We start from the raw sequence: 14910 nt of genomic DNA on the forward strand, positions 1-14910 counted from the left end.
TTCATCGACAACTTCATTGCTACTTGCGAGCAACCCGGCAACAAATATGATCTGCAGTGGATTTGAGATCGCAAAGATGAGCCACTGCGCGAGTACATCCAACGCTTCTTGGAGATGTGCATCAAGGTCCCGTCAATCTCTGACAATGAGGCAATCGAGGCTTTTATCACTAGTCTCCACTTCCATGATGCCCTAAGGGACAAGCTCCTCCGCAAGAGACCTGAATCAGTCATAGCGCTCCTAGCCACTGCTAAAAAATATGCGAGATGCCGATGATGCTAAAAAGATAATCATCGAAGAAGAAGCAAGGGTTCCATGCTCCGACCACCCTCCACACCGCGATGACTACCGCGGCAACCGTGGTCAGAACAACAATTTTGATCGGCGCAACTAGCGTAATGATTCCTGTGACCACCGCGACCAGCGTAATCAGCAGCGTAATCACTGTGACGATTATAGGGGGAAGCGTGCTTGGGAAGACGATGGCGAGGTCAACACCATTAAAAAAGGTGGCGGACGTCGCAACTATGAAGAGGACTATGCCAAAGCATTGAAAGGACCCTGCCAGCTCCATCCCAAGTCAAACCATACCATGGAGAATTGTTGTGTTCTCAAATCTATCTACACGCGCCAACAGGCTCCAGATACATCTGACAAGCCTAACGACGTAGGGGAGCAGCGTAACAAGGACAACGACGATGAAGACGTAGATCCCCATCACAAGTACGTCAAGCCAATCGATCACATCCACACCATCATTGGGGGCAAAGTGTCCATCGAGACCAAACGAGAACGCAAGCTGCTCGCCCATGCTTGCTTGAACATGGTCAACGCCAACAACCTCATCGCCGATCCGCGGCTCCCTCCTTGGTCTCACCGCGAGATCTCCTTCAACAGAAAGGGCCAATGGGCTGCAATACCTGAGCCAGGGCATTTTCCTCTGGTTCTCGATCCTTGTATCAACAAGGTTCAATTTGACAGAGTGCTGATTGACGGCGGCAGTTCTATTGATATACTGTTCAAGAACAGTTTGCCAGCGCTAAAGATAACCTAAGCTAATCTCAAGCCATATGAGGCACAGTTCTGGGGTGTTCTCCCCGGATAGAGCTCCACACCTCTTGGGCAGATCACGCTACCTGTGCAATTTGGTACCCCAGACCACTTCCGCATCGACTACGTCAACTTCATGGTCGCTGACTTCGAAGGCACCTACCATGCTATCCTTGGCAGACCAGTGCTCACCAAGTTCATGGCCATACCTCACTATAGGTATTTGGTGCTCAAGATGCCTACTGAGAAGGGGGTTCTAACTCTTAGGGGCAACGTATACGCAGCTTACACCTGCGAGAACGATAGCTTCAAAATAGCAGAGGCTCATGACCTCTCTATTCGCATGGCCGAGACCATGCTCGATGCCAAGAAGACCCCTAGCCGACCACCTAGAGATCCCAGAGCTTGAGGCCCCATGCAAGAACATCAAGTCCAAAGAGCACAAAGCGATCTAGCTGGTCGACGGTGATCCCAGCAAAATAGCTCTTATCGGGGGCCAACCTGGATCCTAAATAGGAAGACACGCTCGTCAGGTTCTTGAGGAGCAACATGAGTGTGTTCGCATGGAAACCCTGCTAACATGCTCGGTGTACCTCGGAACTTGATCGAGCACTCCTTAAATGTCGATGGCAAGGCCAAACCTATCAAGCAGAAGCTACAATGGTTCACTCGCGACAAAAAGGAGGCTATTAGGGTAGAAGTTACATGGCTTTTTGCAGCCGGATTTATCAAAGAAGTGTATCATCTAGAGTGGTTAGCCAACTCGATTCTTGTACGCAAAAAGAATAATGAATGGAGAATGTGCGTTGATTACACTGATCTCAACAAACACTACCCTAAAGACCCTTTCAGCTTACCTCGCATAGACGAGGTCGTAGATTCAACTGCCAGTTGTGAGTTGCTTTCCTTTCTCGATTGCTACTCTAGTTATCACCAGATCGCTCTCAAAAAGGACGACCAGATCAAGACATCCTTCATCACGCCCTTTGGCGCCTACTGCTACATGACCATGTCGTTCGGGCTCAAGAACGCCGGGGCTACCTATCAACGCTGCCATACAGGCCTGCCTCAAAGACAAGATAAAAGACAACCTCGTCGAGGCTTATGTTGACGATGTAGTTGTTAAAACCAAGGAAGCATACACCCTTGTTGACAACCTCGAATGTACCTTTGCAGCTCTCAACACATTCCAATGGAAGTTAAACCCAAAGAAGTGTATCTTTGGTGTTCCATCTGGTATATTGCTTGGCAACATCGTCAGTCACGACAGGCATATGCCCTAACCCAGAGAAGGTAAAAGCTATCTTAGACATGAAGCCACCCAAAAAGGTGAAGGATGTTCAGAAGCTTACCAGATGCATGGCTACCCTCAGTCGTTTCATATCAAGATTAGGCGAAAAAGGACTACCGTTTTTCAAGCTGCTCAAAGCATCAGAGAAGTTTGAGTGGTCAGAGGAAGTAGACGTTGCCTTTACACAGCTGAAACAATTCCTTACATCACCTCCAGTCCTCACTGCTCCCAAAGAAGACGAAACCCTCCTGCTTTACATTGCGGCAACTAATCGAGTGGTCTCCACTGCCATGGTGGTTGAGCACGATGAGCCCAACCATGCCTATGAGGTACAGTGACCAATTTATTTCATCAGTGAGGTGCTCAATGAATCCAAGACCAGGTACCCATAGATTTAGAAACTGATCTACGCCATACTGATTACATCCCGAAAGTTGAAACATTACTTCGATGGATATCGTGTGGTGGTCATGACCGAGCACCCTCTGGGAGACATCATTCACAACAAGGATGCGAACGGGTGCATCGTCAAATGGGCAATGGACCTATGTCCTTTCTCCTTGGAATTTGCAAGCCGTACTACAATCAAGTCTCAGGCACTTGCCAATTTCATCGTCGAGTGGATAGACTTAAGCACACCTGCCTCTCAGGGGCCCGTTGGGTATTGGAAGATGTACTTCGATGGCTCTCTCAACATCGATGGTGCAGGAGCAGGAGTCCTTTTCATATCGCCATCCAAGGAGCAGCTCCGACACGTCCTTAGGATTTATTTCCCGACGTCTAATAACGCTGCCGAGTACAAAGCATGCCTACATGGTCTGCGCATTGCGGTCGAGCTCGGTGTCAAATGTCTCTATGTCTACGGATACTTGGCTCTGGTCCTCAACCAACTCAACAAGGACTGGGATATGACCAGTGAAAAGATGGACGCATACTGCAAATCAATCAGAAAGCTGGAAGGCAAGTTCTACAACATCGAGTACACACATGTGGTCTAGGACAAAAATCAAGCAGCAGATGCGCTGTCAATGTTAGGATCATCCTGAGCCAAAGTCCCACATGGCATATTTGTTCAAGACCTGCTCACGCCTTCCATCAAAGAAGAAGATCCCACAGTCGACAAGCCTCCAGACCAGCTATTGGTGGCTACGGTTCTGGCGTCAAACACCACCGAACCACCTCTGACCACTAAGGAGCCTGACTAGAGAGTACCTTTCATCAAGTACCTAACAGATGGTAGCGGTTACACCAATCAGATAGAAAACTGAACGCCTGATGCGTTGCAGTAAGCAGTATCTGCTCATCGATGGCAAATTGTGGCGCAAGAACGCGAAGGAGGAAATCTTGATGAAGTGTATAACCTCGGAGGATGGTGAACATCTCCTGGACCAAATCCTACTCTGGCTCCTGTGGCAACCACGCTGGCCTCAAGAACGCTAGTTGGCAAGGCTTTCCAAGCAGGGTTCCATTGGCCGTCAGTCGTAGCCGATGTAGAGAAGCTAGTCCGCCATTGTGAAGGTTGTCAGTTCTTCGCCAAGAGAATCCACGTACCAGCACATGAGATTTAGACAATACCTAGCCTCTTGGCCCTTTGCATGCTGGGACTGGATATGATTGGGCCTTTCAAACTGGCCCCTAGAGAATTTACATGCGTCTTTGTGCTGATCGACAAATTTTCCAAGTGGATAGAGTACATGCCCCTGGTCCAAGCATCTTCAAAAAAGGCTATCACGTTCATCGACTAGGTCATCCACCGCTTCAGCATACCCAACAGCATCATCACTGATCTAGGTACTCAGTTCACCAGGAACGCTTTTTGGGACTTCTGCGATGAAAGGAGCATAGTAGTAAAATACGTCTCGGTGGCGCACCCTAGAGCTAATGGATAGGTTGAGCGGGCAAATGGTATGATCTTGGACGCACTTAAGAAGAGGATGTACAGAGAAAATGACAAAGCTCCCGGAAGATGGCTCAAAGAGTTACCAGCCGTGGTCTAGGGTCTCAGAACCCAGCCCAGTCGCAATACCGACGTATCACCATACTTTATGGTTTATGGCGCTGAGGCAGTGCTCCCAGCAGATATAGACTTCAGATCAGCACGGGTATAGAACTTCGATGAAGACAAGGCCAATTAAGTACGGGAGCTAGAAGTGAATAGTGCAGAAGAGAAGCAGCTCGATTCTTCCATACGTACATCCAAATACCTTGCTGTTTTGCGCAGGTACTACAACAAGAATGTCAAGGAGCGGTTCTTGCATACCCCTAGGTAGACTACCGACCATATTTCATTGACAGTCACTTGGACGTATCTAGGTGAACATGATATGTTACCTCGGTGAATGGTTAGCCAATCCATACCTAAGATGACATCTAGGCTCGTGGAAGGTAACAGGGTTAGGTCGGCTTTAAAGATAAGACCCTCAATGGTAAGACTCACTCCCTTACAGATGTGGGTGCACTTTAGGTCTCCTAAAGGTGAGCTAGTGATGATAGGCTTTCCACGTGGGGTTACAGGCAGGTCATGCTCTTGTGCAAACTTGGATGATATGTAAGAACAAGTTGCTCCAGAGTCAAATAGAACAGATGCAGTATTGCCATTAACTAAAAACATACCATACATAATGTCAGGGGCAGCCTGTGCTTCCTCGGCATCCAGATGGTTGAGACGTCCATGAGTAGCAGATCCCTTGAACTGAGACTTCTAAGTGACTGAGTTCTGAGGGCACTCAGTGGCTTTGTGACCCAGTTGGCCACAAGCGAAGCAGGTGAAAGGCGCACCGCCTATAGGGGTTGGCGCGGGTGCCTTCTAGTTTCCAGTGCTTGGTGCAGAGCGGTTCTATGCTGGACGTTCATTTGCTGAGCGGGGATGGTTGAAACGGTCCGAAGTGTTGCGGTCCTGAGCATAATGGTCCCAGGTGTAATGATCCTGAGCAGGGTGGGAGTATTTTGTGGTGTAGCCTCCACCACCCTTACTCGATCCAGGGTTGTCATCCCTTGTTGTGGTGAGAGCGTTCCCTGGATGGTACATCTCTGTGGAACCTCTTGTGATCACGGCCACAAAAGGACTCCTCAGGCTTACACTTCCTCTCCCTGTACTCCTCTCTAGCTTCAGCATGGTCCTTCTCAATTTTGATGCAACAATCCACCAGAGCACACAGCGTGCTACTCTCAATACCGCCAAACTTTAGCTTGATGTGCGGGTTAAGTCCCTTGTGGTAGTAGTACAGCTTCTCCTTCTCAGAGTTCACAACATAGGAAGGTGCATAGTGTAGAAGGTTGGTGAAGCGAGTGGTGTACTCAGTCACCCTGTCCTTTCCCATCTTGATGTTGCGGAACTCCTCGGCTTTGGCCTCCATGATACCCTTGGGAATGTGATACTCAGTGAATGCTTTGGCGAACTCATCCCACGAGATGTTGGTAGGGTCCTCATGGGAATCACTGAAACTGTCCCACCAGGCACGTGCTGCACCAGTGAGCTGGTGTGTGGCAGCTCCAACACACTCATCGTCGGTGAAGGTGGTGAGGTCAAGCTTATTTTCCACCTCCTTGAGCCAGTCATCGGCTACAAGCGGGTCAGGGTCGGATGCCATCATAGGTAGGTGGCCTCAGCTTCAGAAATCCCTCTAGCTTCCTTTTGGAAGTCTTTCTACTGACCCCCCTGGCGACGGTTTGCTCCATCAACAAGAGCTACAAGAAGTTGAGTCTATTGTGCCATCACCTCTGCCAGGTTCGGTGGTGGTGGTGGCGGAATGTTCTCCTCAACAAGCAGGCGGGGTATTCTCTAGGTTGAAGGGTATCCCTCCATGTCCACGGCCATGGTTGTTGCCACCACGCCCCCTGTTTGGTTCGATTGGTTCAGGGGTGGGCGCACGTCCACGGTTCATTAGGCGAGCAGATCGGCGGTTCGGCATCTACAACACGGATCATAGGAATTTTAGTGTTTGTGCCATAAGTGCTTATAATTCAGTATGATTACATGATTTTAATGATTTAAAGTAAAACATTTATACTATCCAACACTCATTACAAAGAATCAATAAGATCCATAAGATGCAATAAGATCCAAAACATTCATTACATGGGTTTTATTACATAGCATCATCTCTAGTAGCTACACTTGGAGACTCGTGAGAATCGTTCTACACATAGTGTCTCATATTACATCTCATAAGGGGTACATCATGGGGTACAACTTATGGAAGCCACTGACATGACTCATGACCACTGTAGGGTCATCTACTCTAACTCGTACACCGTAGCTGGGATACGACTATTCTCGATCTCGATCTCCTCGTAAGACTTGTGAAGTCAAGACACGTACTTCAAGGCCTCAGCGAGCTCCTTAGTAGGCTTGGCTCTAGGTAGGGTAGGGCAGGTGTCTAGGTTGAGGCGAGTCGGGGCTAACTCAAACTCCTCTATCCTAGGCTTCGTCTTGCTGCGAATCTCCTTAGGTAGCTGATCCCACATACCCTTCATCTCCCTAAGGCGCTTCTTGTCAGACTTCTGCCAAGCCTACCAAGTCCTCTCACACTTGTCCTATAGGTACTCGTTCTGCCTGAGTGCCTTGATCAGGTGACCCTGGTTGCGAATGGCCTTCTTCCTAAACTCCTCTAGCTCCTGAGTCATGGTCTTGTTCTTAGATTGGATATTTAGCATATCAATCCCCTTGGACCTCTCTCTGTCTCCTCTACGGTTGAACTCGGCCTTCTTGTCGTCCAACTCTCTCTGCAACTCCAAGACCTTGTTGTTGAAGTAGCAGTTCCTGCTGCCTAGGTCGGCGGCTTTGTCCTGTAAGTCAGCGACCTCGGCTCTGTGGACTTCTTCACAACGGTTGAGCTCATCCTATAGCTTAGCAACTATCTCAAGCAGACTAGCTCGCTTTTGTGCTCCCTATGAGTCTCGCTCCTGGTACTCCCATAGAAGGGCCTAGTCCTGATGTCTCCTCTGCTCAAGCTGGGTCACATACTTGTCCTGTTCTAGTAGGTGGATAGCTGAGACGCGAAGGCATCTGTCCTCCTCGGCAAAAATAACTCTGCCAGCTGCGAAACTCTGCTCACTAGGGGTAAGGCTAAGGTCGAGGGCCTAGGGAAGCAGACGGAACTCTATCGTCTTCAGGTGCTCGTAGTGGTCCCTCATCACTCTGCAAAGTGCCTTATGTAAGACAGCTCGCAGTCCCTCCTCAACCGTGTCCTCTATAGTCAACTCAGTGAAAGCTGGGACATAAGGTAAGGTAGTGCTAGCTAGGAACTCGACCGAGGTGACAATCGGTCCTTTGATTCCTCCTTCCTGAGCTGACTTCCTGGTGTAGGTGACCTTGACAAGCTCATCAGGGACTCCTAACATGACGAGAACTCGGCAGAGGGTCTATGCAAAACCCTCGAGCTCATGTAGGTCGAAGGTAAGCTTGGCGTGGTCCAAAGGTAGCGGTCCTAGAGGCGGCCATTCGACGTTCGTTGCCATCTGCATGTTTTAAGAAAATAGGTTTTAGCAGGTCAATAAATAGATTAGCCTTGCATAAAAGTAAATGCAGGGTCGGTATATAACCGAAAGAAGGGCTGTTCACATCCTATTCTATCATCCATTTTTGAGGGTTTCGTCCTAGGGTCAAGTATGGCTCTGATACCAACTGAAACGACCTGATTTCCACGAAGGAAAATACATAGAGTTGAAGTGTAATAAGACCATTGTAGATCATATTACCCAAATTCTAGTCGAATATCACATCCATACAACGTAATATCAGAGTACAAATAGTACAGGAATTACATAAATTATTACATCGCCGCATTGGCAGAATCAAAAGCAGCATTCATTCAGAACAACTTGAAGATAAGATTGCCAAAACTCGAGCGTAGGAATGAACCCCTCAACCATCAAACTCCTCAGAGCTATACTCCTCGGTAGAACCTGTGTGCCAAAGTTTATCAGTACGATTTGTACTGGCCACTCCCACCCTATGAGCAATGCTTTGTGGAAATTGGATGCAAGTTGGATATAATCAAAAGGAACCTATAAGGCTAGGGGTTTCCTATGTATTAGCATATTAAGTATATAATAGTAGTTGGTCAAGTTTTTAACACCATTCTCACACACATTCCACCCCCTTTTTCCATCCAGAGCTAGGTTTTGATCCTGGTATCGATATACCACCATCTCCATATCATCACCATACCATCGCTCAGTCGATAGGCCAACTCCCTCTTGGCACAGTCTCATGGCTTGTAGCCCCTGGCTACGACCGACACTCTCTCATGGGGGAAGAAGAGAAAGACTCATCTCGCTATCTAGTTTAAGCGAAACCCAGGAAAGGTCCATAGTCGATAAGTCGGCATATGTATCGATCGATCAACCATACACTCTGTAGAGGTTTTACATAACCACAAGATCTACCTTCTTCGCTGACCGTCGTCAACTGGACTGATTCCGGCCGCTTGCTAGCCTAGGATAATGCCACTCTACCATTCAGCCATCGTACACCCCAAGTCTAGTCTGGGGTGGCTGAAACTATGAGTCATGAGCCAGGTCCACATGGTCTCCATGAAGTCTCGAAAGGGTGTGGGGGAAATCCTCTATGCCCCATACCTCCTTGCACTATCCGCTATCAACCTAGCAGTAGTGGCAATATCCTACCAAGTAGTCCGGCCGTCCCGCACCATATAGGGCGAGTGGTACGTAAGGCTTCCCGATGAGTCTAAGTACTAGTAAGTCCTTAGAGATGACCAAGCCAGAATGTCTTCATCAGGGTTTTACCGTGCCACCATAGCACGTCCACCCCGGGCTCCTCCCATCATAGGTTCACACCCAAGGCCACCTCATATCACCATTTACCCACCACAGGTATCCATTCCAGGGGTGCCTAGGTAGCACCTCATGGCAAGACTTGCCCTAGGCTCGTCGTATACTCCAACTTGGTCGACACAACCCTCACCCTCCACACACCCAAGTCACACACGCAACACTCTCCCCATAGTCCAGATAACTCCAGTTTCCACCACGTATCAGTGTAGTACAAGCGTAGTAGAAGTAATAAGCAATGAAATATAGCAGTAAGCGTGTATCTAGCCTAATAGCAGGGTAAGCGGGGGTAAGGTTGTGTTAAGGTAAAGGCCATCAAGTAATCATACTACCATGCAAGTCCTATCGTAGTGTGATTATAACAATAAAGTAAAGCAATAGCAGCTCTATATTAGCCATGCGTAATAGGTGCTACGAGATTGGGTGGGATGTGGCACCTTCAGTGAAGTCGTCTCTGTACTCCTCATGGTACTCCCGGTCCTCGTCCGTTTGGTTCTCCTCCGAGTCTGCAAACGATCGCATTATAGTCACGTTAGCAACGTCTATAGAATAGTACAAAAAGCAATGAAAATTCAAAAGAGCCAAATGCACTCAATCATGGGTTCATTACGTAGAGCTTGATTTTAGATGAATTTTAGTCCTAGTCTTGTATTTTTCTGAGTTCGTATGAATTAGTTATGAATTTCTGAAGTTTCAATCATTTCTGAAAATGGGAAAAGGCTTAATTAATATCGTGCTGACACGTGTCACACTGTGACTGGTCCACGTGGCATGCTGACGCCAGCATGACGTCAGCATAGCGTCATCATCTCGGTTCCAAGCTGACAGGTGGGGTCCCACTGACGTCAGCTTGACGTCAGCATGACGTCATCAACGTCATCAGTTCTGACAGGTGGGACCGGGGGCTCTTGGGTCACTGACATGTGGGTCCGGTCAAAGTCAATGTCAAGTCAATGGGCGAGTCAACGGTCAACGGATCATAGTCACTGATAGGTGGGGCCAGAGCTGCTGACGTCAGCAGCTGACGTTATCATGACGTCAGCATGACGTCATCTCGTCTGTTTCATCATCTGACAAGTGGGTCCCGCATGGCGGTGTCACTGACATGTGGCCCCAGTCAATGGTCAACGTTGACCAGTCAATGGTCAATATAGGCTGGGCCTCGACTGGGCTGGTTGGGCCTAGATTTGGGCCAGGCTTGGCCCACCACATGGCACGCGTTGGTGCGGCCACGTCACGACCTTGGGCCTCTACTAGGCTCTAGTCCACCGATCCAGTGCATGGTGGACTATGTGGTGTTGGTTCATGGATCATAGACACAGTCTACGTAGTCCGGGTCCACCGATCCTTCTCCTCCGTTTGGTTCACTAGGACCGGGTGCACACGTGCGTGAACCAGGCAGGGAGAATTCCCCATCGTCCCCGATGCTCCCGCCGGCGGTGAGCTCACCGGCGAGCCCCTCCAGCGGCACGGGTGTGCATTAAGGTGGGCAAAAGCTTGGCCTTGCCATGGTGGGTGCTCCGGTGAAGTTAACATGGTGGCTGGGCGGCTCAAGTTGGCTGACCACGGTGGCGGCGGTCCTCGTACACCAGTGAGCGGCGGAGTGGTGGCTATGGCGGTGGTACTAGAGATTGGTGGTGTGCACGAGCTCCTCGACGCTGCTACGGCCATGGCGAGCAGGTCGAAGGGGCTCTAGGAGCTCTCAATGCCTCCGACCACGGTGGCGACGGGCTTGGTCATGGCGGTGCTCCAGTGATAGTGCTGCGTGGTCGAAAGCAGGGCTGCGGCGATCTTCTTGCTCACTAAGCATGCACGTGGCATGTCCCGCGGAACGGCAGAGCTTGGCGTGATGTTAACGGTGGCGTGTCCGTGGTGGGGTGGCCAAGGCGGCCTCACCATGGCCGTGCTCTAGGCCATGGTGAGTGCACCCGAGTGTGTCTGCGTGCGTGCCCCACGTGCGTGTGTCCAGTGGTCATGTCTTCGAGCAGCGCGTGCGCGTTGACCAGTGCGTGTGAGCGTGGGTGCTTGTGTGCGCGAAGAGAGTGGCGCCGTGCGGTGTGCTCGAGTAGGGATGGCCCGATGTCGACATGGCATTTGTAAGCTCGTGCTCGTGCGTGCGGTGTGTAGTTGGCCATGGCTTGACCTCAAATTGGCTTAGCATAGCACCACAAGGCTGAAGAAGACGATCATGGAGGTCTTTTGGTGGCAGTTTGGCTAGGCTGAAGCTTGGCTTGAGCTCCAGCATGGTTTATTCATGGCGGCCAGGGGCTTGGAGTTGGTCTTAGTCGTAGGAGGCTTACCGCGGTGTTCTTGACGGTGTGGTGCGGCGGTGCAGTGAGATGGTGTGGCCGTGTAGCTTCGGAAGCAGTGCAGTGCGGCGTCGCTCGCTCCGGCTCCGGCGAGCTCCTCCCCGCAGCGGCTTCCTTCTCCTCCTTGCTTCTCCCTCCGCCCTCTCTCTCGGCTTGACACTATGTGGTGCTGTGCCACCAGCGGCGGCGGCAAATGGGCTGAGGGTTAGGGCTCATGGACGTTGGCTTTTATAGCCGAGCTCCAAGGGCTCTAATGGCGGATGGCGATCGAGCGGTGGTGATGTGTGCGGCGCATCCGACGGCCCACGTGTGGTAGCGTAAGCGTGGCGTAAGGGGGGAACATGGTCATGCTTCTTGCGTGACCCCTTGGCCCACGCCTGCCACGCTGGTCGGCCCTCGGTCGCGCGGGGAGAATGCGTGGGCGAGGGGAAGAAGATGCTATTATGCTGACAAGCGGGGTCGGGTCGTCAGGCGCTTGGCGTGATGTGGCTGCGTGCGGCGCGTGATGGCTGGCGAGTGGGCTCGGCTTGTCAGTGGCTATGCGCGTGCAGGCGGTGATGCTGGGCCGGCTTCGTGGGCTACACGCATGAAAGGGCAGGCGTGGCTCGACTGGGCTAGCTGGGCCGATCGAGGCAGGCTGGGCTGAGCTGTTGCCTCCCTCTTTTCTTTTCCATTCATCTTTTTCTTTTGTTTTTCTTTTCTTTATTTGCTTCAAATTGATTTGGAGTTTGAACCATATAGCTTCACACACTTATACATGGTATATGTAACTTGTCCAAGGGTTAGAATGGTGGCCTAGACTCATCCCATATATTTGGGATTTATTGGCTATTTTTGCTATACCGAAATTAGTTATAGTTTTCTATTTTATGTATTTTATCCTTTGAGTTGATTATTAATTGTTTGAAAGTTTATTAATTATTAAAGGAGTTAGTCAAGTATCACATAAAGCAATGAAAATCCAAATCACATGTTACAATAATAATTATGCATGCAAGGTTTTACGTGTTGGGGATTTAAACACTCATATATGACATGTGTCATGATATGGTTATGAAAATGACTACTTAGGTTATACTTACATGCAATACTTAGGGTTGGCTCCTACACATGGCACTCAACATTGCATGGGGTTTAAACGAAAAATTTTTAGTTGGGATTTTTGGTGTGTGGATTTTTGGGTTGTTATAGTTGATGGCGATGCTTGCTAGTGCTCTCTTGATGGATTTCTTGTCATCATTACTAGAGCTATCATCATTCGAGGAACCATCACTATCCCAAGTGACTACATAGCCTCCACCCTTCTTCTTCTTTTGGAAGGTCATTCTCCTCTCCTTCTTCTCCTTCTTTTCTTTCTTATCCTCCTTGTGCTTCTTCTTCTTATCCTCATCATTGTCACTATTGTATGGACAATTTGCTACTACATGATCGGGGCTCTTGCAATTGTAGCATCTTCTCACATACTCTTTCTTCTTGGTGTGATCTCTTCTCTTTCTTGCACCATAGCCCTTCTTCTTCATGAATTTTCCCATCTTGCTCACAAAGAGAGCCATAGCTTCATCATCAATATCACTAAGATCATCATCATCACTTGATTCTTTCTTGGACTTGCCCTTGTTCTTTGATGATGATGAGCTAGCCTTGAATGCTATGCTTTTCTTCTTCCTTCTTGTCATCCTTGTCATCCCCCTCCCTTTCCACATGGTATGTCTCTTGTGTCATGACATCACCTAGTACTTGGTTAGGGGTAATATCTTTCAATCCTCCTCTTATGATGAGTAATCTCAACATCTCAAATCTTGGAGGTAGGCACATTAAGAACCGATGAGAGACATCATCATCCTTGATCTTTTCTCCCAAAGCCTTCAAGTCATTGACAATTACTTGTAGCCGATGGAATATCTCCGGAATGCTCTCATCATCCTTCATCTTGAAACTTGTCAACTTGTCCTTGAGGATGTACAACTTGGCACTCTTCACCACCGGTGTGCCCTCATATGTTTCCTCCAATCTCTTCCTACACCTCATTTGCTCTTTCACAATCCTTGATTTGCTCAAACACCTTGGAATCAATGGCATTGTATATGGTGTTGAGAGCCATTGTATTGCATTGCTTGTTGATCTTATCTTGGTTGGTTGGATCATCGGGATCAATGATAGCATAGTCATTCTCGATCACTTCCCATACTTGATCATTGACTGAACCAAGATACATCCTCATCTTTCTCTTCTAATAATCATAACATGTGCCATCAAAGAACGGTGGTTTGCCCCCCACATGGTTGAACACAACTTGAACCATAATTTGACACCAAGGTTGTTAAGCCTTCAATCAAACAGTGACCACGGCTTCGATACCACTTGAAAGGTCCTAATATGGCTAGAGGGGGGTGAATAGCCTATTTAAAAATCTACAAATCAACTAGAGCAATTTGATTAGTATGGCAAATAGCGAAATGCAAATTTGCTCTAGCTCTACAAGGGTTGCAAGCCACCTATCCAACAATTCTAGTTGCAATGATATCTTGACACATAATTTGCTATGATACTACTCACTAAGAGCTCTCAATCTTTCTACTCTAAAGAGCTCCACTAAGCAAACTTAAATAGCAAAGCAAGCTCTCAAATCTAATTACACTAAAGAGCTTGCTACAACTAATTTGCAAGAATATAAACGAGTGAGTAGGATGGTTATACCGCCGTGTAGAGGAAATGAATCAATCACAAGATGTTTATGAAACCAATCACCAGGAGAATATCAAATGGCAAGAGACAACTGATTTTTCTCCCTGAGGTTTACGTGCTTGCCAACACGCTAATCCCCGTTGTGTCGACTAACACTTGGTAGTTCGGCGGCTAAGAGGTGTTGCACAAACCTCGTCCACACGATTGGACGCCGCAAAAACCTACCCACAAGTGAGGTAACTCAATGACACGAGTAATTTACTAGAGTTACCTTTCGGCACTCCGCCGAGGAAGGTACAACTCCCCTCACAATCATCGGAGATGGCCACGAACAATCACCAACTCGTGCTAATCCTCCACCGCTGCTCCAACCGTCTAGGTGGTGGCAACCACCAAGAGAAACAAGCGAAATCCACAGCGCAACACGAATACCGAGTGCCACTAGATGCAATCACTCAAGCAATGCACTTGGATTCTCTCCCAATCTCACAATGATGATGGATCAATGATGGAGATAAGTAGGAGGGACTTTGGCTAAGCTCACAAGGTTGCTATATCAATGAAAATGTTTAAGAGTTATAGCTTGAGCCGGCCAAGGGGCTTTAAATAGAAGCCCCCATCAAATAGAGCCGTTGGCTCAAAAAATGGGCTGACTGCGCATCGATTGGACGCTCCGGTCATACTGCACCGGACGTAGCACCGGACGCTCCGGTCGTAAATACCGGACGCATCCGGTCAGCATACCGGACGTGTCCGGTAGGCCCCAGACTGCCACATGTC

The sequence above is a fragment of the Miscanthus floridulus genome, chromosome 13 (assembly GCF_019320115.1).
Source record: "Miscanthus floridulus cultivar M001 chromosome 13, ASM1932011v1, whole genome shotgun sequence".
In the NCBI taxonomy this organism is placed as follows: domain Eukaryota; kingdom Viridiplantae; phylum Streptophyta; class Magnoliopsida; order Poales; family Poaceae; genus Miscanthus; species Miscanthus floridulus.